We start from the raw sequence: 24,183 nt of genomic DNA on the forward strand, positions 1-24,183 counted from the left end.
CCTGCCCGATTTGCTTTAGGGTCTTTAAATTGTCTGGAATGCAGGGATTCTCCTGTTACATTCTCATCATAGTGGATCTTACATTGATTAAATAATGCTTGATCATTTGGTCCCATTCTAGCGTTTAAGTCCCCCCCCCCCCTATAATTATTGCTGCTTTGGGGGTATTTGTCTGAGCAGCCAAGAATAAAACCTTCTATGCTGTCCCAAATCTTATTGATCACACTATTCTTATTAAGTGGAGGAATATAGATATTAAACAGCAAAATATCCACCTGTTTAAATAGCAATAGCAGTTAGACATATACCGCTTCATAGGGCTTTCAGCCCTCTCTAAGCGGATTACAGAGTCAGCATATCGCCCCCAACAATCAGATAGATAGATATATAGATAGATATATAGATAGATAGATAGATAGATAGATAGATAGATAGATAGAGATAGATAGATAGATAGATAGATAGATAGATAGATAGATAGATAGATAGATAGATAGCAATAGCAGTTAGACTTCTATACCGGTAAGGAAGCTGCCCTACGACGCTCAGATGGAACAGCTACCCGAATTCCCATGTCTCCATCCATACCCCCTTCCCCGGCCTCTTATACACCCGGGCACAGGGCATGGGCCAGGTTTATCGGAGGCAAGGAGAGGAACGATGGGTGGCGGGTAAAGAGCAAAGTTATTCTACCAGATGCACCTCTAAGGATTCCTTTAAAACAAAATTCGTTATCTGCAGGACTAGATCACCCAGGGCATCCGTTTAAGCCTGCAGACTGGACGCTTGTAAAGACTCGGGGACCAACAACCTCCTTGGATCAGCAGTGGAAGGGACCCTTTCAAGGGCTTCAGACCACCCATACAGCCCTAAAAGTGGAAGGCCGGGCATCTTGATCACTTCCCGAGTGAAGAAATACCCACGATCTGCCCGTCCGGATCCCTGGACTGCGCAGCCTGTGACTTTCTCAGTAGCAGAACTGGGACTGAAGTTATTGTTCTGGAACCAAAAGCCTCCGGAACCATAGTTATGTGAGAGGAGAACTGCCATCTCCCGTAGGTGTTTTCTCAATTAGAACATTTCCCCAAAAGGTGTTTGTAGCTACCCACACAAGGATTAGGAGTTACCCAATTATTACCACTAGCTGATTGGTGCGTCTGTGTGCATGAAGGCTAAGATATTAAGACAAATAAACTTAACAACCTTTGGGATGAGACCACATGATTTTGTTATGTATCTGTGCTCTTCCCATATAGGTGGGTACCTATGTTATGCCCACTTTACCTGAAAGGAAGACTGGAAACCACAGGAATCTTGAACAACTCAGAAAGTACCTGAACCCCTTTCTTTGCTCTGTGGGCTCTGGTCCCTCAATAATGCTTTGTATCACATACAAGCGGTGGAGGAAATCCTAGCCAAGGCGACTGGGGAGTTTTTTTTATTGCTGCAGCCAAAGAACAAGAAGCCATTTGGACAATGACAGATCAGAATAGAATGGCTCTAGATATGATATTGGCATCCTAAGGAGATGGGTGTGCACTACTTGGACAACAATGCTGTGTGCAGATTCTGGAGAAATCCTGGAATTCCACAGCTGAACTACACACATCACAAAGAGAGCTGCAACCCCCCCCTCCCCCATGGACGAATGGAAAGAGAAGTGGCATTGATTGACAGGAGGGTTGCCTGATTTCACTGGTTAAGGACCTAATAATGACCCTGGCAGGCAAAGTCATTGTTCTCTTAATCACCTGTTGTGCATTGCAATGCCTTCTGCTTTGCCTCCTCACCTGTAAGTAAACCAGGAGGTCTCCCAGTACAGGGATATTGCTGTTGGGTGAACCTTGGAAAATGAGATCATTTTCAGATTCAATTTAGATGGTTCTGTTTGTTTCTTAGTACGATTTGATTGCTTATTAGTAACTTACGACTATCACCGAGTGTTGTATGATGATGGATGCCTTTTATTTCACTTCAGGTACACTGTGAGAGGTGATGCACCAAAGACAAATTCATTGTGTGTCCAGTCACACTTGGCCAATAAAGAATTCCCTTGTGCTCTGTCCTATTAACGGAGGACATTTCTTGGGTGAGAAGTGAAAGCAAAGAAAATGCAGTTGCCTCCTGAAAAGGCACCTTCGGGATGAGATCTGCTGCTTGAGCAGAGGGTTGGGCTAGAAGACCTCTAAGGTCCCTTGCAGCTGGCTTGTTCTTATTGTGTCAGCTCAGAAGGGAACTTCCTCCACCGCTCTAAGCCTCACTGGGCTCCAGCATCAGATTAGTTGAGGTCTTCAGTGCAAAACGAGGAGAACATTAAAAGGGCGGAAAACTCTGTGGCCCCTTCAGCTTTCGCTCGCCTGGCTGCCCCACCAGACCTCCCAACCCACCTTGCCTAGGGGAGGACCCCAGGGGGAGGGAACGGCTGCAGTCCCAGGAGGGACCCTCGGCCTCCCCCTGCCTGAATGCTGGGATTGGGCGGAGGTTTTTCTCTTGAATGGATCCTTTGATGTCTATAAAGGTGGCTCCTCTGACTGAAGCTCTTTCCACACTCCAGACATTTCTGAGGTTTTTCTCCTGTGTGAATCCTTTGGTGTGCATAAAGGTCGCCCCTCCGACTGAAGCAATTTCCACACTCCAAACATTTATGAGGTTTTTCTCCTGTGTGGATCCTTTGATGTGCATAAAGGCTGCTCCTCCGACTGAAGCTCTTTCCACACTCCAGACATTCATGAGGTTTTTCTCCTGTGTGAATATTTTGATGTGCATAAAGGCTGCTCCTCTCACTGAAGCTCTTTCCACACTCCAAACATTTATGAGGTTTTTCTCCTGTGTGGATCCTTTGATGTCTATAAAGGTTGCTTCTCTCACTGAAGCTCTTTCCACACTCCAGACATTTATGAGGTTCTTCTGCTGTGTGGATCCTTTGATGTCTATAAAGTGTTGTACTCTCACTGAAGCTCTTTCCACACTCCAAACATTTATGAGGTTTTTCTCCTGTGTGGATCCTCTGATGTCTATAAAAGTTGCTCCTCTGACTGAAGCTCTTTCCACACTCCAGGCATTCATGAGGTTTTTCTCCTGAATGGATCCTTTGATGTGCATAAAGGTTGCTCCTCTCACTGAAGCTCTTTCCACACTCCAGACATTTATGAGGTTTTTCTCCTGTGTGGATCCTTTGATGTGCATAAAGGTTGTCCCTCCGACTGAAGCTCTTTCTACACTGCAGACATTTATGAGGTTTTTCTCCTGTGTGGATCCTTTGATGTGCATAAAGGTGGCTCCTCTGACTGAAGCTCTTTCCACACTCCAGACATTTAGGAGGTTTTTCTCCTGTGTGGATTCTTTGATGTGCATAAAGGTTGCTCCTCTGACTGAAGCTCTTTCCACACTCCAGACATTCATGAGGTTTTTCTCCTGTGTGGATCCTCTGATGTCTATAAAAGTTGCTCCTCTGACTGAAGCTCTTTCCACACTCCAAACATTTATGAGGTTTTTCTCCTGTGTGGATCCTCTGATGTCTATAAAAGTTGCTCCTCTGACTGAAGCTCTTTCCACACTCCAGGCATTCATGAGGTTTTTCTCCTGAATGGATCCTTTGATGTGCATAAAGGTTGCTCCTCTCACTGAAGCTCTTTCCACACTCCAGACATTTATGAGGTTTTTCTCCTGTGTGGATCCTTTGATGTGCATAAAGGTTGTCCCTCCGACTGAAGCTCTTTCTACACTGCAGACATTTATGAGGTTTTTCTCCTGTGTGGATCCTTTGATGTGCATAAAGGTGGCTCCTCTGACTGAAGCTCTTTCCACACTCCAGGCATTTATGAGGTTTTTCTCCTGTGTGGATCCTTTGATGTGCATAAAGTTTGCTCCTCTGACTGAAGCTCTTTCCACACTCCAGACATTCATGAGGTTTTTCTCCTGAATGGACCTTTAGATGCTTTTGAAGACACTGATTTCTCTTGAAGAATTTTTCACATTCCGGGCACTGATATCTCTCTTCTTCCTCCTGGATCCTTTGGGGATTCCGGGGTCTCCCGAAGGACCCTCCTCCCTCCAGGCCCGTCTCGGCGTCTCCCCCCGTTTCCTCCTCCCCGCATCGCCCTCCAGGCAGCCGCCTTTCCCGGGCTACCCCTGGGCTCATCCCTCCTGCAGCTCCGGAGCCACCCCGGCCTTTCCCCACCGTCTCCCGGGGCTGTTCCGGGGTGCCCGCTCTCCTCCTCCTCTCGGGCGGCGCTTCCTTCCTTCCCTCCCGCTCCGGGCTCCTCCGTCCTCCTGCAGGGGAGAAAGAGAGGCGGGTCACGGCGGCGTCCCCCTCACCGCAGGAGAGGCCCAGGCCGAGGCCTCCCCTCCCGAGGACCCGAAGGAGACCCTCGCAGGCTGCCCCTCCGTCCCAGCAGCCTCTACTTACTTCCGGTTGCTCCGCCTCCGAAGGGAACCGCTCCTTCCGTCAGCTCTTTGGTTCCGCTGGAACAGTTCGGTTCTCAGCCTTCCTGATTCCGTTCGACACGGTTCCTCCTGCGGTGGTGACCCCCAAGCGCCAAATTGGGCTGCAGCCTTCCCTTCGCCGCCACGTTCCTTTCTTTTATTTCATTCTACGCGCCTGGTTCTCCGCCTCAGCAACGGTCCCTCTAGGCCTCCGTAGCTCCGCCCACCGAGCGCCGTCGCTGGGAGGGAGGTGCTTTCCCAGCGTCCTCTGCGCTTGCGCGTCTGTCCCCACTCCGGCCCCTCCTTCCGCCCCGCCCCCTGCCCACAGCCAGCCACTCGGCAAGGCGGGGGGAGGGGATTCGGTGGGCGGAGCCACGGTGGCCCCTCCCCTCCCGCCGCCCCTTCCCTTCGGGCGGCTCCTTCGGGCGCGGGAGGCTCCTGGCGGGGGCGGCGGAGCTTCGCCCGGGGAGCTGAAGGGGAGGCTCCGAAGGGAAGGCCCGCGTCCTCCCTTCCCCGGCTTCTCCTGCCAGGGAGACGCAGCACGTAGGCTCCGAAGCCTTCCAGGCTCCCCCCCGGGGGTCTCGGGCGACCCTGGGAAAAGGCCCGGCCACCCCCAGGAGGAGAACCGCCGGGCCAGGAGCCGAGCAGCCGAAGGGATCCCGGGAAGGGATGGAGCTCAGCCCGAGGGGATCCCGGGAGGCCATTGGGAGACTAGGGAGCCGAGGAGGGACGGGGGGATCCACTGGAAAGCCAGGGATCCCAAGGGGGGGGATCGTGGACAAGGTGGAAAGAAGCGGATCCCAGGAGGGGATCACCCCCCACCCTTTCCTGCAGGGGGGGGGAAAGGACCCCTCTCCCTTTGGGGTTGAGCAGGGGGGAGACCAGCCATGGGGGGGGGGAGCTCTGGGTCCCCTGGAGAAGGAGCTGGAGAGGCTCATGCAGTTGCTCTGCTTCGGTGGGTCCTCTGGACTGGATCCCCTAGACCGGATCCCCTGCGGTTGAGGAGGCCCTCTGGCCACAGGGACCCCCAACGCTGCAGCGGAGGAGACCCCGAGCCCCCCCCCCATGGCACAAGAGCCGCTGGACGTCCCAGCCGAAGAGACCAAAAAGGGCCCCCAGCTCCGGACAAAGTCTGGCTACGACCAAACAGGGGCCGGAGAAGTCGGGGTGGGAACAGGGGGCGCAAATAAACTCTGTACATGCTCAGGGGCTGCAGTGGCCTGTTTTCCACAAAGGACGGTTGGGGATCCTGGGAAAGGTCATCCCATGCCAAGGGTGTCCCGTGAGTGGGAGCTACCAGCTGGCCTCTAGTTGAAATGGGCCCAATTGGCTGTGGAAGGGACAGGAGACCACAAAGAGATCTCCACTCTGCCTGGAAGAAGCAAAGGCGAACCGCTTCCACATTGGGGCTTCATAAATCAGAAATACACTTTCTAAGGTGGGAAACGTGGCCCCACGTGGCTCTGTCTAAAACTGCCCCCTTGGCTGGGGACCCATCAGCAAAGCCCTTTAAAATATCCCAGTAACGTTCTGGTTGGTCAGGTGACCGACCCTCTTTATGTCCATCCCTAGTTATGACCTTGATGGCAAGCTCCATTACGATATTTATGTATATACTTGAACACTTGAATAATAATTCTTCTTTAACATGCAATCAACAAATAAAGTTAAATGTATAATGTTCCCTGGCTATAATTTCTTGGAAAGCGTAAAGGAGAAATCTGAAAAAGGGGCAAAGCTAAAAGAGGATAGAAAAAAATATTTTGTTTGTGACTTTGTTGACTATGGAAAACTCAAGAGCAAAACCAAGAAATTCAATCATTAAATGATACCTAAAGGAGAGTTTTCTGAAATTAAGGCCTCGGAGTCATTAGATCTGCAAATCAGAGTCTCCCGCCCTCATTTGCACTCATCCCTTACTCTTCTCTTTCCCTTCATATCCTCTCTCCTCTTCCTATCCCTCCCCATCTCCCTCTCCTTTCCTCTTTTTTCTTCCCCTTTCCTTCTTCCCTTTCCTCTCCCTCTCTTCTCTACCTCTTCCCCTTCATATCCCCTCTCCTCTGTCTTTCTTCCTTCTTCCCTTTGCTCTCCCCTACTCCCCTCCTCATCCCTCCCCATCTCCCTCTCCTCTCCTTTCCCTTCTTCCCTTTGCTCTCCCCTAATCCCCTCTACCTCTTCCCCTTCATATCCTCTCTCCTCTCTTCCTATCCCTCCCCATCTGCCTCTCCTTTCCTCTTTCTTCTTTCCCTTTCCTCTCCCCTACTCCTCTCTACTTCTTCAGCTTCATGTCCTCCCAAAAGGAGACCGTCTCCAGTTAAAGAGCAGCTAAGGAGGAGAATCTCCTGCTAGTGAATTTCCTCATAGAAATCAATATCTCATTGTTGGGGAAAAAAAGAAACAGGAAATCATGCAATGTTGATATTCTCCAAGTTGGATTCTTTCTGGGTCTTCAGCTGCTGGAGCCCTCAACATTTGGAAGATGGGCAGAAGAGGGTCATGTCCTTGGGGATTCAGCACCATGAAGCCACGCAGGATTTTCTTTTGGCAGAAATTGTTCAAGGGAGACAGGATTTCTTTTTCCTGTCCTGCATGGCCGCATTACTTGGGGATTCAGGAAAAGTTGTCTCACCTAAGCAGAAACGATGGAGGGAGCTCACCTGGGGTGACGGAAGAAAACACAAAAGAGCCTGGCAAAAGGAAGGGAAGGCGATGGGAAGCTCATCCAGAGGCACATTAATGAGTGGAGCCTCCCTGGACAGAGGCAGTCTACATACACAAACCTGCTCAGGAGCCTTGGAAGGAGCCCCTCCCCCCTCCTGGATCCCTTGGGGCCCCCGGGGTCTTCCGAAGGACCCTCCTCCTCCTCCTCCTCCTCCTCCTCTCGGGTGGCGCTTCCTTCCTTGCTTCCTCCGTCCTCCTGCAGGGGGGAGAGAGAGGCCGAAGCCCCCGCCTCCCACGGAGGTCCTTCCTCGTAGGGAACATAGAATATGGCCAGGACTGGACAAAGGAGTCTGTGACATCCAGTGAGGCTAAATCAAGCCGCGAGCACCGAGAATCTTCACGCTCTTCTCCATGCCCTTCTTGCAGAAAATGACAGGCGTTAAGACTTCTCAGGATACAGGAAAAGTCTATTTGGCAGCCAGGTTCAGAAAGGGAGCCCATGGCTTAGCATCGCAAGTTCTGAACATCCTTCATTATCTAAGCAGGCATTCTTATACATTCCCAAAAGCATTGCAACACAGAAACACTTAACTCACTTCTTAGTGGTTACCATGAGGAGAGAAGCCTTAGAAGGAGACGGGATCTTACTTCTCCTTTTGTTTATGGAGTACGTGCCATTAAGGAACTTTAATTGAACCTTGGACTTTTGACATAGGTTTTGACATAGGGACGTTGGCTGGAACATCTTGTGGTTAGGCACCGGCTTCCTGTTCTTTTGCAAGCTGCAACTCTGCCTATGTGGCTTTTTAATAAGGGGTCCCGAGAGGCTGTCCAGCCTCACCCAGTAGGTTTCACACTTAATGTCCCAATCTCACTTTACGTCCTACTTTACCCTCCTTGGCTCCTCGCAACTGCAATAGATGCCCAGAAGAGGCTTTTGGGGCTGTCGGGCTGAAAACAGAAGCCCTATTCACCCCAAAAGCGGCTGCACCAGTAAAGAAGGCCTCCAGGTGGCTGCTGGCTTAAAAACATGGCCACGGGAATGCTGACCGAGCCTCCGGAGCCTGTCATTCTGTCCATTTCTGCACACTCATAAATCTTTTAATCTTTTAATTATGGCATCTGCAACGGTCGCTAAGTGTGAAAAATGGTCGCATCCATCCAGGCCACCTTACCTGCTGCCTGCACACCTGCCTGCTCCTTGCATCCATCACATCGGAAAGCTGCTGATTCTGCCTGCTTTTTTCCCTTTATGCATTAATGTTTTTTTTAAAAAAATATTTATTGTGCATAGAATATTTTAATGGATTTATTTTAATTTATTGTATATAGAATATTATTATTTTTAAATAATCTTTATTGGTTATACATTTTTTTTAATAAGACATACAAATACAAATACAACTTTAAACATACATTCACAGCCCAACATTTTTTTTCTTCCTCATTGTTTAGTCTCTAACCAGCATCTTCTTGTTACACAGTTCAGGGATCTGTTACAATAGTTCACTTTTAGTTCCCATTGTTAACAGCTGCTATTTTAACTTTCCCCGTTTTAAGTCCCTGCTGTTCTCCTTGTCGCCCACATATACCACAGGTTCCAGCTCAGATAATGTTCCGTTTCTCCTTTGTCCCTCAGCCAACCCGTCATTCTCTCCATTTCTGCACACTCATAAATCTTTTTAATTATGGCATCTGCAACGGTCGCTAAGTGTGAAAAATGGTCATGAGTCACTTTTTTCAATGCCATTGTAACTTTGGTCACTAAAGTGATGATGTTTGCTGCATATCAATAGAATAAAAAAGTTGTTACACTCCTACTTGGCAGTTTCAAAATACAGCCTCAATTGTTCTAATGTAGGGTCAGTTGTTGCTACTTTTCAATAGATAGATGACAGGTAGGTAGGTAGGTAGGTAGGTAGGTTTATTCTGAAGATAAACGTTTATGTACACCAAGAACCTTTGAATGAAAGCTGGGAGAGGAAATTGGACAAATGAACAGAATAGTATAGTACTCTAAAGGAATAAATGTGCTCTGGCTGATAAATGCACAGAGCAAAGATTTATAAAAATAGAAATGTCAGTATGAAATTACAAGCTATTACCTTATGCATTAATTAAATATATATCCTGCTTCCCCCCCCCCCCCAACGCAAGGTAGCCTGCATGGTGCCATCTCCTCCAATTTTTTATCACCTTCTGAGTTAAGCTAAGTGAAGATAGAGGAATAACCAAAGTCACCTCCTGTATTGAGTTTCTGTGGTTGAGAATAGGGCAGAGCCTGACTTCCCACATCTGACACCTGCTAGAGGCTGTGAGAGTTTTCTTTCTGAACAAGAAAAATTTGTGACCAGCCATGTCACAAAATCTATTAATGAAAGGATAAATCCCTATTTGCGAAATAGCCAGAATATTCTACCCAAATTTAAAAGATTCCTCTTCTGGAATTACAAAGGATGTCTAAAAGCGCTCTACCAGAGAGGGAGTATGAATCATTAAGGTGGAAGAGTAGAAATACAATAGAGACATTCATCTTCAAGTTTTCTTTTGCTCTGCTGGGGGATTGGGGCAAGTCATTTTCTGTTAGCTCTACCTACTTCCTGAAAGTATTTTGGAAAAATGGGAGAAAGGAGGTGATGCTTTAGTACCTAAATGGAAAAAAGGAATATATATCTAAAAAATAAATGTTAAGTCAGATTTTTCCCTGCAAAGTGTTCATGAAATAGACCAGGTTGAAAAAAAAATTCCAACAAAATTACCCCTAATCAGTTATGGAATAATTAAGGCTTCCTCTGAAGTAGTTAAATATATAATAATTATGCTAACTAATAATATAAGACTGTAGGGATTAATATCAGTAGCTTTTCTACTGCCCATAAGCTATTTTCTTAAAATCTAGGTGTGAATGCTCTATATTATTATTTAATGTTGAGATACCAAAAAGATGCACACAAAGACAATACAAAGACTTGAAACTACAGGTAGTCCTAGACTCAACAACTGTTCATTTAGTGACTATTTAAAGTTACAACAGCACTGAAAAAAAGTGACTTATGACAAGTTTCTACACTTCTAAATGTTGCAGCATCTCCATGGTCATGTGATCAAAATCAATGGACGGACGGACCATGCAGACTTTCTCCACACCTGCTTAGCGACCCTTCTTGTCCCCCCACAGTCCAGTCCAGTGTCTTACCTGTTCCTGCTGCCTCTCTTGCCTGCCTCTCCCTGTTCCTTCCATCCATCGCATCAGAGTTCTGCTGATTCTGCCTGCTGGTAAGGGAGCCGGGTTTTTTTCTTTTATTTTTTCAATGTATTTTAAAATAATATTTTATTTATTGTGCATAGGATTTTTTAAAATAGTTTTATTCTGTGTGGATTCTTTTTTTAAATTGTCTTAGACTATTTAAGAAAAGATTCTATCCGAAATAAATTGAAATAAACCATTTTTAAAAATTTTATGCACAATACATTTCAAAGTATTGTGCATAGAATTTTTTAAAAAGGTTTATTTCCATTTATTTTGGATAGAATCTTTTTTTAAATAGTCAGGAGTCATTGACACTGAATTTGCACTTTTAATAATCAGGAAGCACATACTGAGTTTCTTTGAAAGAAAATCCAGTAATTTAAAAATCCAATAATGTGTTTCCTAGTATAATTTGATTGCTTATTAGTAACCTATCACTATCACTAAGTGTTGTAGCTTATGATTCTTAATGAATGTATTCTATTTTATTTTTCTTTATGTACACTGAGAGCATATTCACCAAAGACAAATTCCTTGTGTGTCCAATCACACTTGGCTAATAAACTACTCTACTCTACTCTACTCTACTCGACTCGACTCGACTCGACTCGACTCGACTCGACTCGACTCGACTCGACTCGACTCGACTCATTTCTATTTCAATTCTAATAAGGCATTATAATGCAAGCTAGCCTTAGCTTTCAAACAGTTCATTTAGTGACCAAAGTTACAATGGCATTGAAAAAAGTGACTGATGACCATTTTCACACTTAGCGACCATTTTCACACTTATTGGTATTGGTATTTTATTATTTGTATGCCGCCCTTCTCCGGGAGGACTCAGGGCAGAGAACAATTCAAAGGGGAGAAAAAAGGGGGAACATAAAAGACAAAATACAAATAATAAAAGTGGACAACAGTCACACAACCATACATGTCGAGAGGGGAGGGAACTCATCACCCCCAGGCCTGCCGGCAAAGCCAGGTTTTGACGGCTTTTCGGAAGGCCTGGAGAGAGGTGAGGGTCCAAATCCCTGCGGGGAGTTCATTCCAGAGGGCCGGAGCTGCCACAGAGAAGGCCCTCCCCCTGGTAATAGCCAGGTGGCATTGGCTGGTAGATGGCACCCGGAGGAGGCCAACCCTGTGAGATCTAATGGGTCTGTGGGAGGTAATTAGCAGCAGGCGGTCTCTCAAGTACCCAGATCACTTAGCGACTGTTGCAGCATCCTCATGGTCACGCGATCAAAATTTTGATGTTTGGCAACAGATTCGTATTTATGAAGGTTTCAGTGTCCTAGGGTCATGTAATCGCCTTTTGTGACCTTTTGACAAAGTCAAATGGGGAAACCAGATTCACTTATGCTACTAACTTATCAGCTGCAGTTATTCACTTAAGAACTGTGGCAAGAAAGGTGGTATAATGGGGCAAAATTCACCTAACAAATGTCTCAGGAACAAAAATTTTGGGCTCAGCTGTGGTCAAGGACTACCTGTACAGACTTCCTGGGCAGGATCTTGCTGATGGTGGTAGCTTAATAGAGCTGCCCCCGGGTTTCTGGTCGCGTTATCTGCCTAGATATCTGGTAGATACCTCATTCTTCAGGCAAAGAAGAGCGAGAGAGAGATCCAGCTGGTAAGAGCTTTTCCTTTGAAGTTTGTAGCTTTTTTTGCTGCGAATAGAAGGGGGGCCAGCCGAGGCTGAATCATATCTCCGTGCCGGAAACCCCTAGCTGTTTTTATTACGGCGCAAAGTAAGGCACCTCCACTTAGGGCAATATTTGAACTATTTATCTGAAATTAATACAAGCAGAGTCCGTATCTGAGAACCTTATCTGCTTTTTTTAAAAAAAAAAAAATCCTAGCTTCATTTTTTACAAGAGCTTCCTTCGTGCACTTGTTTTTTTTTTCTTAAAAAATAAGCTCCTAAAATGACGATTGTGCATTCTCCGTAACAATGTCACATTCCTAATTCCTCTACAAAGAACAGTGATAAAAAAAGATCAAAGGAACAGCCAGCCAGCAGTTTCTTACTAATTAGTTTCACTTCTCTGAAGAGCTTACAAGACTTTCCTCTTACCAACTTTGCTAATATATATTTCTGATATAGAGAAGTCCAAAATGGCGCTGAATATGCCGAGCTGCTTTGTTACAACGCCCTTTTCTGAAACCTTTTGAAAAATCCTAAAGAACTAACAAAGGGGTGACTTAATACTTTTCTTCTCGTAAGCTGCATCGCGGGTCAGTAGAGTTTGATTAATTGCTTGAAGACATAATGGCATCAAAATTAAATCTTGGGCCGAAACTTCCTCCTAGAAGCACATCCCCCATACCTGGTACAAAGTTGCAGCTTCCACCCTCTATGCCCCCTACTGGAGATTTGCTAACGAAAGAACTTTTTTTGGAAACTTTTAGAGAATTTAGAGAGCAGAATTTAGAAACTTTTAGAGAATTCAGAGAGGCGATAAAGAACGAGATAAATGAGTTTAAGGCGGACTTATATGATAAACTTGATACTAGGATTGCCAAAATAAATGATGATATGCTGGGAATTGTAACTGTATTGACAGAACATGTTTCTGGAATTGAAGATAACCTAGAGCAGTGTTTCTCAACCTTGTCAACTTGAAGATGTCTGGACTTCAATTCCCAGAATTCCTCAGCCAGCGAATGCAATCTTTAAGTTGACAAGGTTGAGAAACACTGACCTAGAGGTTCTTAATGAAGCTAATACCAATTTGACATCCAAAACAGAGGTGGTGCAACAAAAAGTTGAAAATGCTGAAAAACAAATTATTATGATACAGTACAGGCAGATGGAGCTCGCATTAAGAGTCAGGGGGTTGCGTGAGGATAAACAGGAGGACTTGAAACAGATTTTTTCAGAGGCTTTTGACCGTATGGCGGGAAGACCGGGGTCCAACTTTGACTGGCAGATTGATAAAATTTATCGTGTTAACTCTTGGGTGGCAAAGCAGAAGCAACTCCCCCGAGATGTAGTCATATACTTCACCACAAGAGAGCTCAGAAACATGATATTACAAGAGTCCTATAACACCAGGCTTCAAATTGGCGGTCAGGATTTGATTGTCTTGAAAGAAATGCCACCTCAAATGCTAAGAGGCAGGAGAGACTATGCCTTTCTAGTGGAAGAACTCAGAAACCGTCAGATACAGTATAGATGGGATGTGCCATTTGGTATTATAATTACATTTGACAAGCAAAGATATCGTCTCAACTCTGTATGGAAAGCTCGAGATTTCTATCACAAGATTCTGAAGGTGGGACTCCCTGAATCATCTGGATCTGGAGAAAGACCACGAGAAGGACAAGATAGACAGCAAACCACACAACTACCAGACAAAACGCACCATTTCCTCCTCCCGAAAGGGCAAGGGGTCATGGAACAAAGACCTAGCCGTATGACTACCAGATGAATGGAAAAACAAGCTACAATGCAACAACTGCAACAAGGAGTTACAGCAACAAGCTCAGAAGCCATGGGAGGAGCTAGGCCAAAGGTTAAACAGGCCATGCAGGAGGCTCTAAAAAAGCTTCAGGCAACCAAAAATGACAACTAAGATTTTGACATGGAATGTCAATGGACTGAACTCTCCACAGAAGAGAAAGAAAATATTTCACTATCTCAAACAGTTCAAGAATGATATAATTTGTTTGCAAGAAACTCATATCAAATCAACTGATCAAAAATATTTGTTTAACTCCAAACTTGATCAACATTTTGTGACCTCTGCTACGGAAAAGAAAAATGGTATAGTTGTATACTTAAGAAAAGACATTAAGGCTGAACTAATTGAAGCAGATCCCTTTGGAAGATATATCGTGCTAGACTTAATCTTAGAAGGGAAAAAGACATTACTTTTGGGAATTTATGCTCCTAATCAACAGCAAGACGGATTCTATAGAAATCTTCATGCTAAATTAGTACAGTGGGACTTTAAGTCTTGTATACTATTGGGAGACTGGAACGGCGTGATTGACACCAAAAGAGATAAGAAGACCTCTCGCCCAAATACTAAAATCCGAGCTAAGTTACCCAAACTTTTTTTTGACATGATGGACGACTTCGAATTGAGAGATGTTTGGCGAGAAAGAAACGCAGAGGAATATGACTTCACCTTTTTTTCTGATAGACATCAATCCCTTTCAAGGATTGATTTTATACTAATCACTAATGATTTACTTTCTAGGGTGAAGAAGACAAAGATTGCGGCGAGGGTCCTTTCGGATCATAACCCAGTTTGGATGGAATTGGGAAGGGTAGTGCAGGCAAGAAGGTCTTGGAGGCTGAATGAAAACTTATTCAGATATGAAAAGTACATTAATGATTATAAAAAATTGTTATCTGATTACTTTGTTCTGAATATGAATAAGGGTACATCTATGGAATTTGTATGGGATGCAAGCAAAGCGTATATGAGAGGAGTACTGATGAATATAAACAAAATACATAGACATAAACAAGGGCAAAAACGAAAAGAATTGGAAGAGGAAATTAAAGGGAAAGAGTTGGAGTTAACATTGAATCCAGGCGATACAAAGGTTAACGAAGCAATCACCATATTAAGATCCCAATTTGATATGTTGATCCTTTATTAACAGGAGTTTCAAGTACAAATCCATTCAGACCACAGAAAGTCGGTTCTTTTCTCTGATTTGATCTAACAACTTTCCCTAGCTGTTTATGTTGAATATGGAAATGAAACAAGATGGCTTGGAGCCTGTACAGAAACTTTGTATTAATGTGCCAACTTTAAGCTTGTAAGATTGCTATTGTTTCAAAACCCCTTAAAATCTACTTCTCTAACAAGCTGTATGCTTTCCTGTCCGAAGGTTGTTGCTTCACTCGGCCCGGAAGACACTTTAAAAAATAAAGTGTCACACACACACGGACACAATAGGGCAGCCTATAAATTATAATAAACACTCTAAACACTCTAAACACACAATAAAAACAAATTACAATTACATTCCAAATAAATTGAATTCCTCCCCCCTGCCCCGTCCCTCTGACCCACATACCTTCCAGCTGCGCCAAAATTCCAGATTTGGTCTAGCCAGGCTCCAGGGCCAGGCAGGCTAGGATAGTGGCTCCTAGAACCACCACGTGCCCTCTTCAGGAAGAGGACCGAGAACTATGGGCCTCATTTGCATACTATTTTTTTTTTTGCTTTTTAACGTAACTGTTAAAAGGCGAAAAATTCCTTAGGCAAAGGAGGCCCATAGTTCTCTGGCCTCCCCCTACAGTTAGCACTAAGCAGACTCCAAGTCACTGTGAGTTGGACTCTGGCAGCAACTAGCTTGGCTTTAATTATTTTTAAAAAATCTTTAAAATTCTTTTTTTTTCTTCAGGAAACTGGTGAGGCCCCGCCTCCCCTGCCTCTAGTGAGTGCACGTCCCTGGATACTGGATACTATATGGATAGAAAGATAGATAGACACAAGAGGATGGATAGAGAGACATAGAGAGATCGGATGGATGAATGGATGGACACCAAGCTTACCCCCAACATTGCTTTTTTCCTGAGAGTAAGTCTTCTGTATACCAAGGGAGGTTGAAATTGCTCCAAGCGTTCATTATTTACTCTCTCCCCCCCCTCTCTCTTTCTCTAAGGGGTGTTGGGTCCCTCCCCCTCCCAGTATTTTCTTTCTTCCAGAGAATAAGTCATCTGTGTACAAGGTTTGGTTGAAATTACTCAAGGCATTCCAGAGTTATGTGGGCACACACACACACACACCAAGGAGTGTTAGGGGTGTCTTATCCCATGGTCTTTATTTCCAGAAAATAAGTAATATGTGTACCAGTGTAGGAAGTTATCACCCATCCCTTTCCCAGAAAAATGAAATATCCTAGGAAATATTGAAAAGGCAGAATATTTCTCTGGATGTGAAAAGGGAGAAACATTTTATAAAGAGAGAATAGCTCCCTGCAGCTTCCTGCCCCCACCCACTTTGTCAATGGGTCATTAAGAAGGCCAAGCCAGTCCCTTTACATAATAAAGAGTTCTCCCCTTCAGCTGCAGGGTGATGGGATTAAGCCATGATAATATTGGCCCTTTACCCAACTCCCCACATGGCATCTGAGAACTCAACCAAACCTGGATTCAAAACGCAGCCTAGAGAGTTGCCCCTGCATGGCCCTATGGGAGTCTGACAACCAATCAGGATACAAGCTCAAGATCAAAGGCCAAAAAGGGCATAAAACCAGGGACTCAGCTTCTCTTCCTTCCTTGCCTTCCCTTCTCTTCTTCTCCAGCAACATTGAAGCATGTGATCACCTTTTCTGTTCAGGACTCAAGCCATGTGGTCCTGTCCACCAATAAACCATTTTTCCAAGCAGCCTCCATGACTCCAGTGTCTTTTCCCCCACTTGGAGCCGAACCCAGAAGGACATTTCTTCCAACATCTTAATCCGATCTCTACCTCATGCTGGTCTGGTGTTTCTTCTACACATTGTGTAGATCGGGCACATCTCCTCTTCCCTGTGGTTGATCTTGAGGGGGGGGTGTCAATTGAGTGGGCATGGCCAGCTTGGGGCCACTTACCGGCTGTGGCTGACTGGATGGGTGTGGCCAACTGGGTGGACATGGCCAGCTTAACACCACTCCCCCAACTGCTGCCATGTTTTCTACTTGCATTGCGTAGAGCAGGCCAGCTCCATGTTGGCACGATATGTGTGCTTTGCAATGGGTGAACTGGACTTAACGCCATGTCTGATGGGCCCCCCCGTTTGACCGCTTTTGTCATAATGGTTTTCCCCCTATATTATAGTTTTGGAAGCTCCCCAGCCTATTGACCTTAGCAGGGAGCTTCTTTTCTGGGAGTGAGAAGAATTGACTTGAGAGAAGTTTCCTTGGAAGTTGTGTGAAGTTGATCCCTGGAAGGAGAGCCAGGACTGTCATGTGTCAAAAGTGGTGCATTGCAGGGATGTAAAAGAGAAAGGCCACAGGGCAGTCGTGAAAAATGTAAGGAGGGAACGTGTGACGGGTTCACCCGGGGTACGAAGGGCACCTATAAAACTATACCAATTTGAAATGAAGTGGCCTTCCAGTTGTGGAGACACGACCCGGTCTACCAATTATGCAAACAGGACCCGGTCTACCAATTGCAAAGAAGGGGTCCGGTCTACCAATGACATAGACATCTCCTGGTCTGCCCGTCACAATGCTTGACATAGCGAGACCCGGTCTACCACTTGTGAATACAGACCCCGGTCTACTAGCATGAAGTCAGTACCGGGCCGGCATGATGCGACCCGGTCTACAAGCCTCCCAACGTCCCCCTTTTCTTTCCTTCCTTCCTTCCTTCCTTCCTTCCTTCCTTCCTTCCTTCCTTCCTTCCCTCCCTCCCTCCCTCCCTCCCACCCTCCCTTCCTCCCTCCCTCCCTCCCTTTCCTTTCTCCTTCTTTCCTTCTAATGAAAGACATGTCCTTCTGGGTTTGGCTCCAAGTGGGGAAAAAGACACTGGAGACATGGAGGATGAACTGGCCTTAACGCCATGTCTGATGGCCCCCCCTGTTTGACCGCTTTTGTCATAATGGTTTTCCCCCTATATTATAGTTTTGGAAGCTCCCCAGCCTATTGACCTTAGCAGGGAGCTTCTTTTCTGGGAGTGAGAAGAATTGACTTGAGAGAAGTTTCCTTGGAAGTTGTGTGAAGTTGATCCCTGGAAGGAGAGCCAGGACTGTCATGTGTCAAAAGTGGTGCATTGCAGGGATGTAAAAGAGAAAGGCCACAGGGCAGTCGTGAAAAATGTAAGGAGGGAACGTGTGACGGGTTCGCCCGGGGTACGAAGGGCACCTATAAAACTATACCAATTTGAAGTGAAGTGGCCTTCCAGTTGTGGAGACACGGCCCGGTCTACCAATTATGCAAACAGGACCCGGTCTACCAATTGCAAAGAAGGGGTCCGGTCTACCAACGACATCGACATCTCCTGGTCTGCCCGTCACAATGCTTGACATAGCGAGACCCGGTCTACCACTTGTGAATACAGACCCCGGTCTACTAGCATGAAGTCAGTACCGGGCCGGCATGATGCGACCCGGTCTACAAGCCTCCCAACGTCCCCCTTTTCTTTCCTTCCTTCCTTCCTTCCTTCCTTCCTTCCTTCCTTCCTTCCCTCCCTCCCTCCCTCCCTCCCACCCTCCCTTCCTCCCTCCCTCCCTCCCTTTCCTTTCTCCTTCTTTCCTTCTAATGAAAGACATGTCCTTCTGGGTTTGGCTCCAAGTGGGGAAAAAGACACTGGAGACATGGAGGATGAACTGGCCTTAACGCCATGTCTGATGGCCCCCCCTGTTTGACCGCTTTTGTCATAGTGGGTGTCCCCCTATATTATAGTTTTGGAAGCTCTCCAGCCTATTGACCTTAGCAGGGAGCGTCTTTGGTGAGAGTGAGAAGAATTGACTGAGAGAAGTTTCCTTGGAAGTTGTGTGAAGTTGATCCCTGGAAGGAGAGCCAGGACTGTCATGTGTCGAAAGTGGTGCATTGCAGGGATGTAAAAGAAAAAGACCACAGGGCAGTCGTGAAAAATGTAATGAGGGAACGTGTGACGGGTTCGCCCGGGGTACGAAGGGCACCTATAAAACTATACCAATTTGAAGTGAAGTGGCCTTCCAGTTGGGGAGACACGACCCGGTCTACCAATTATGCAAACAGGACCCGGTCTACCAATTGCAAAGAAGGGATCCGGTCTACCAAGAACACAGACACCTCCCGGTGTGCCCGGCACAATGCTTGACATAGCGAGACCCGGTCTACCACTTGTGAAGACAGACCCCGGTCTACTTGCATGAACGCAGTATCGGGCCGGCATGATGCGACCCGGTCTACAAGCCTCCCGACGTCCCCCTTTTCCTTCCTTCCGTCTTTCCCTCTTTCTTTCTTCCTTCCTTCCTTCCTTCCTGCCTGCCTTCCTTCCTTCCTTCCTTCCCTCCCTCCCTCCCTCCCTCCCTCCCTCCCTTTCCTTTCTCCTTCTTTCCTTCTAATGAAAGACATGTCCTTCTGGGTTTGGCTCCAAGTGGGGAAAAAGACACTGGAGACATGGAGGATGAACTGGCTTTAACGCCATGTCTGATGGGCCCCCCTGTTTGACCTCTTTTGTCATAATGGGTGTCCCACTATATTATAGTTTTGGAAGCTCCCCAGCCTATTGACCTTAGCAGGGAGCCTCTTTGGTGAGAGTGAGAAGAATTGACCGAGAGAAGTTTCCTTGGAAGTTGTGTGAAGTTGATCCCTGGAAGGAGAGCCAGGACTGTCATGTGTCAAAAGTGGTGCATTGCAGGGATGTAAAAGAGAAAGGCCACAGGGCAGTCGTGAAAAATGTAAGGAGGCAACGTGTGACGTGTTCGCCCGGGGTACGAAGGGCACATATGAAACTATACTAATTTGAAGTGAAATTGCCTTTCAGTTGTGGAGACACGACCCGGTCTACCAATGATGCAGACGGCTCCCGGTCTCCAGTTACAATGCTTGACATAGCGAGATCCGGTCTACCACTTGTGAATACGGACCCCGGTCTACTAGCATGACGTCGGTACCGGGCCGGCATGATGCGACCCGGTGTACAAGCCAAAAAATGTAAGGAGGCAACGTGTGATGGGTTGGCCTGGGGTATGAATGGCAGCTGTGAAAATAGACCAATTTGAAGCAACCTGGTCTTGCAGTTGTGGGGGCACGACCCGGTCTACCAGTTACGCAGAGAGGACCCGGTCTACAAATTGCAAAAAGAGATCCGGTCTACCACTCGTGCGGACAGCATTCGATCTACCAATGCAGCAGGCGGGTCCCGGCCCACCAGGCACAAATCTGCTATGGCGGGGTCCGGTCTACCACTTGTGAAGCCAGACCCGGTCTACCGGCTTGAAGGCGGTACCGGGCCGGCATGATGCGGCCCGGTCTACAACCCTCCCGACGTCCCCCTTTTCCTTCCTTCTTTTCTTCCTCTTCCTTCCTTCCTTACTTCCCTTTCCTGTGGGGGGGAAGGAAGGGGACAGGACCACATGGCTTGAGCCCTGAACAGAAAAGGTGATCACATGCTCCAATGTTGGTGGAGAAGAAGAGAAGGAAAGAATGAGATGCTGAGTCCCTGGTTTTATGCCCTCCCTGCGGCTACATCTTCAAGTCTTGCAACGCGCCCTAGTGGCTGACAAGTGAACTGCAGCTACATCTCCAAGTCTTGCAACGCGCCCTAGTGGCTGACAAGTGAACTACGGCTACATCTCCAAGTCTTGCAATGCACCCTAGTGGCTGACAAGTGAACTACGGCTACATCTCCAAGTCTTGCAATGCACCCTAGTGGCTGACAAGTGAACTACGGCTACATCTCCAAGTCTTGCAATGCACCCTAGTGACTGACAAGTGAACTGCAGCTACATCACCAAGTCTTGCAATGTACCCTAGTGACCGAGAAGTGAACTATGGCTACATCTCCAAGTGTTGCAATGCATCCTAGTGGCCAACAAGTGTACTGTGCCTACATCTTCATTGTCTTGCAAAGCACCCTAGTGGCTGAGAAGTGAACTACGGCTACAACTTCAAAGTCTTGCAACGTACCCTAGTGGCCAACAAGTGTACTGCACCTACATCACCAAGTTAAGCAGCGCATCCTAGTGGCCAACAAGTGAACTGCACCTATCTCTGAAAAGTCTGGGAACACACCCTAGTGGCCAACAAGTGTACTGCGTCTATATCACCAAGTTAAGCAATGCACCCTAGTGGCCAACAAGTGAACTGCGGCTACATCTTCAAGTCTTGCAATGCACTCTAGTGGCTGACAAGTGAACTGCACCTACATCTTCAAAGTCTTGCTACACACCCTAGTGTCCGACAAGTGAACTGCACCTATCTCTTCAAAGTCTTGCAACGCACACTAGTGGCCAACAAGTGAACTGCGGCTACATTTCCAAGTCTTGCAACGCACCCTAGTGGCCAACAAGTATCCTGTGGATGGAGCAGATCCTCGCCGATGACATCGCTGCAACATGACTGGAGGAGGAATTCTGGGAGTTGAAGTCCACAAGTCTTAAAGCTGCCAGGTTTGAAGACCCCTGGGATTTTTTTTTTCCTAAAGGGTTATGGGTGCAAGGATCTTGTAACTTGCTTCAATGCCAGAGGTTCTGAGCCAACATTTTGGTTGCTAAGCAGGAGCGTTGTTAAGTGATACTGATATTATATAACACTTTTAATTAAGCGGGTACCTTGAATAAACATAACTTTGAGTTTCAAATAATACTGATTTTGTTGTTGTCTTAGGTGACATCTGTGAAAAAAATTCAGGTGCTCAGGCATGAAAATATGCCGCTCAAACACTATACTTTTCTGCTCACACTGAAAAAAAATTAGAGGGAACATTGTTTGGCACTCTCTGCTTCTGCAGCTGCCTTCTCTGCCTGAACTTTGGCTGCTGCAGCTGCTCTTCTCTTGCTGCCTCTAGATCCACCTCTGCCATCTCAGCTTCTATTAGTGCTTCTCCAGCTGTAGATATCCATGACCTTTGTCTGTAAAGGGAAGATTGCTGCGAGACGCTGCTACCTGTTCGAGATCGAGTTGCCTTTGATTGGAAAGATGAGGCCTTTCTGGAGATGTGGGAGGAAGCTGCGTGTGAGTGTTGAGATGTCGTGTGACAGATGCGGCCTTCTCTCCCTGTGTAACTATGGGACCAGATGAGGATGTCCTCTTAGAAGCGTGAGGGGGCTGCATGTGACCACTGAGATGGTGCTCGCGAACGACGAGACACTTCGGATCTGGCATTTGTTTCTGATGTGTCCTTGGGATTGGATGAGGATGCTCTCTTGGAAGCATGAGAGGGAGCTACATATGACTGTTGAGATGCTTCAGACTCAGCCTTCTCATCCAGGGCTGTCTCCCTCTTCAGATTGGTTTGTATAAGGTCTTTGCTGTGTCGAAACTCCTTTTTACGTTCTTTGTTTAACAACTGAATGTGCAGCTTTTCCCTCTGGAGTTCTTCATCATCATTTAGTTGTAACTGGATGTCATTGAGGCGGTCTCCATAAGATCTCCATAGCTTGTAGATTTCGTCCACATCTTTACTCAAGGAACGGAGGCGTTTGGGGGGTAGATCGTCTTCGAGTTTGTCGCAGAGATGCTGCAACAGCTTCCAGCCACTTTCCTGCTTTCAATAAACCCCGTCCCATTCCTCCAAGAGGTATAACTGCATAATCTGCGTAGGCTTTCTATGCTGTCTTAGGTCATAGGTTATTTGACGTGTTTCCGCCTTTTCTGATAGTTGGACATCCAATTCTGAGTTTTGGATGACCAATTCTGAGTCTATGCTGGGTTCAGGCATGGGTTTCGGCATATCTGACCCTTCTGCCATGGTAAGGAAGATTCTATATCTAGGATTAACTCAGAAAATTTCTAGAATGTGTTATCAATTCTTTGAGTTCAATTCCCTTTTTGGCCACTAGGGTGCGTTGCAAGACTTGAAGATGCAGGCACAGCGTACTTTTTGGCCACTAGGGTGCTGTCAGCCTCTGTTTTGCTGCTTGCTTTTCAGCCGCCATTGAAACGGGGAGGGAGGGCATGGTATTTGGGTGGGGGGAAATGATCTGTGCAGTAGGACTGTTAATTGGGAGTTGTTTTCACCATCGTTTGCGCATGTGGAAGGAGGGGAGTTTCCCGCCAAGGCCAACTGTCCAGCATTCCAACCTGATGATGATGTTTGAAGATGTCTCCCACCTGATAGTTGTGGTGATATATGATTGGGCTGTGGACTGGGGTATCAAGGGGAGGGGAATGAATCATGTATTGATATCTATTGCTTTTGCGCTCTTTTACTCAGATCCAGCTTTGCTTCACTTCTCATCGTTTATAATCAGTAAAAGTACACTTAATTCTGAAACATGGAGTTGAGTGGTTTCTTTCTTGGTTATTAAGTGAAGGGGCTGTGGCAGGTGCATTGCAGGACTTGAAGATGTAGCTGCAGTTCACCTGTTGGCCACTAGGGTGCAGTTCAAGACTTGGAGATGCAGACACAGTGTACTTGTTGGCCACTAGGATGCGTTGCAAGACTTCTAGATGTAGCCGCAGTTCACTTGTCGGCCACTGGGGAGCATTGCAAGACTTAAAGATGCATACGTGGCATACTTGTTGGCCATTAGGGTGCATAGCAGGACTTGAAGATGTAGCTGCAGTTCACTTGTCGGCCACTAGGGTGCGTTGCTTAACTTGGCGATGTAGGCGCAGTACACTTGTTGGCCACTAGGATGCATTGCAAGACTTGAAGATGTAGCCGCAGTTCACTTGTGGGCCACTAGGGTGCATTGCTTAACTTGGCGATGTAGGCATAGTACACTTGTCAGCCACTAGATTGCGTTGCAAGACTTGAAGATGCAGGCGCAGCGTACTTGTTGGCCACTAGGGTGCGTTGCAAGACTTGGAGATGTAGCCACAGTTCACCTGTCCGCCACTAGGGCACGTTGCAAGTCTTGAAGATGTAGCCGTAGGGAGGGCATAAAACCAGGGACTCAGCATCTCAGTCCTTCCTTCTCTTCTCCACCAACATTGAAGCATGTGCACTGTTCCCCTAAGGTGCGCAGCTGCGCGGCCGCGCACATGGAAAGAAACCCCCGCGCAGCAGTTTCTAACTGCCAGGCAGAGATTTCTACCAAAGCAAACGTGGGGAAGTCCTTTGCAGGCGGCTAGAACTGGCCGCCCACAAAAGACCTCCCCAGACTTGTTTTGATGAGCTGCCCATGGCAGTGGTGCCTCTCCCTCCATGCGGAGCACCTGAGCTGGCCCCCGCGTTATCCCTCCCCCTTCCTCCTCTGCCGTGCTTTTGAGGAGCCATGAGCCAGTAGGAAAGCGGCGG

General features: G+C 46.7%; 1 pseudogene; it reads right to left on the minus strand.

Annotated features, from left to right (window-relative positions):
* Positions 1 to 24,183, minus strand: part of LOC116520273 — a 52,688-nt pseudogene that overhangs the window by 16,288 nt on the left and 12,217 nt on the right.

Source organism: Thamnophis elegans, chromosome 17 (genome assembly GCF_009769535.1).
Source record: "Thamnophis elegans isolate rThaEle1 chromosome 17, rThaEle1.pri, whole genome shotgun sequence".
Classification (NCBI taxonomy): Eukaryota; Metazoa; Chordata; class Lepidosauria; order Squamata; family Colubridae; genus Thamnophis; species Thamnophis elegans.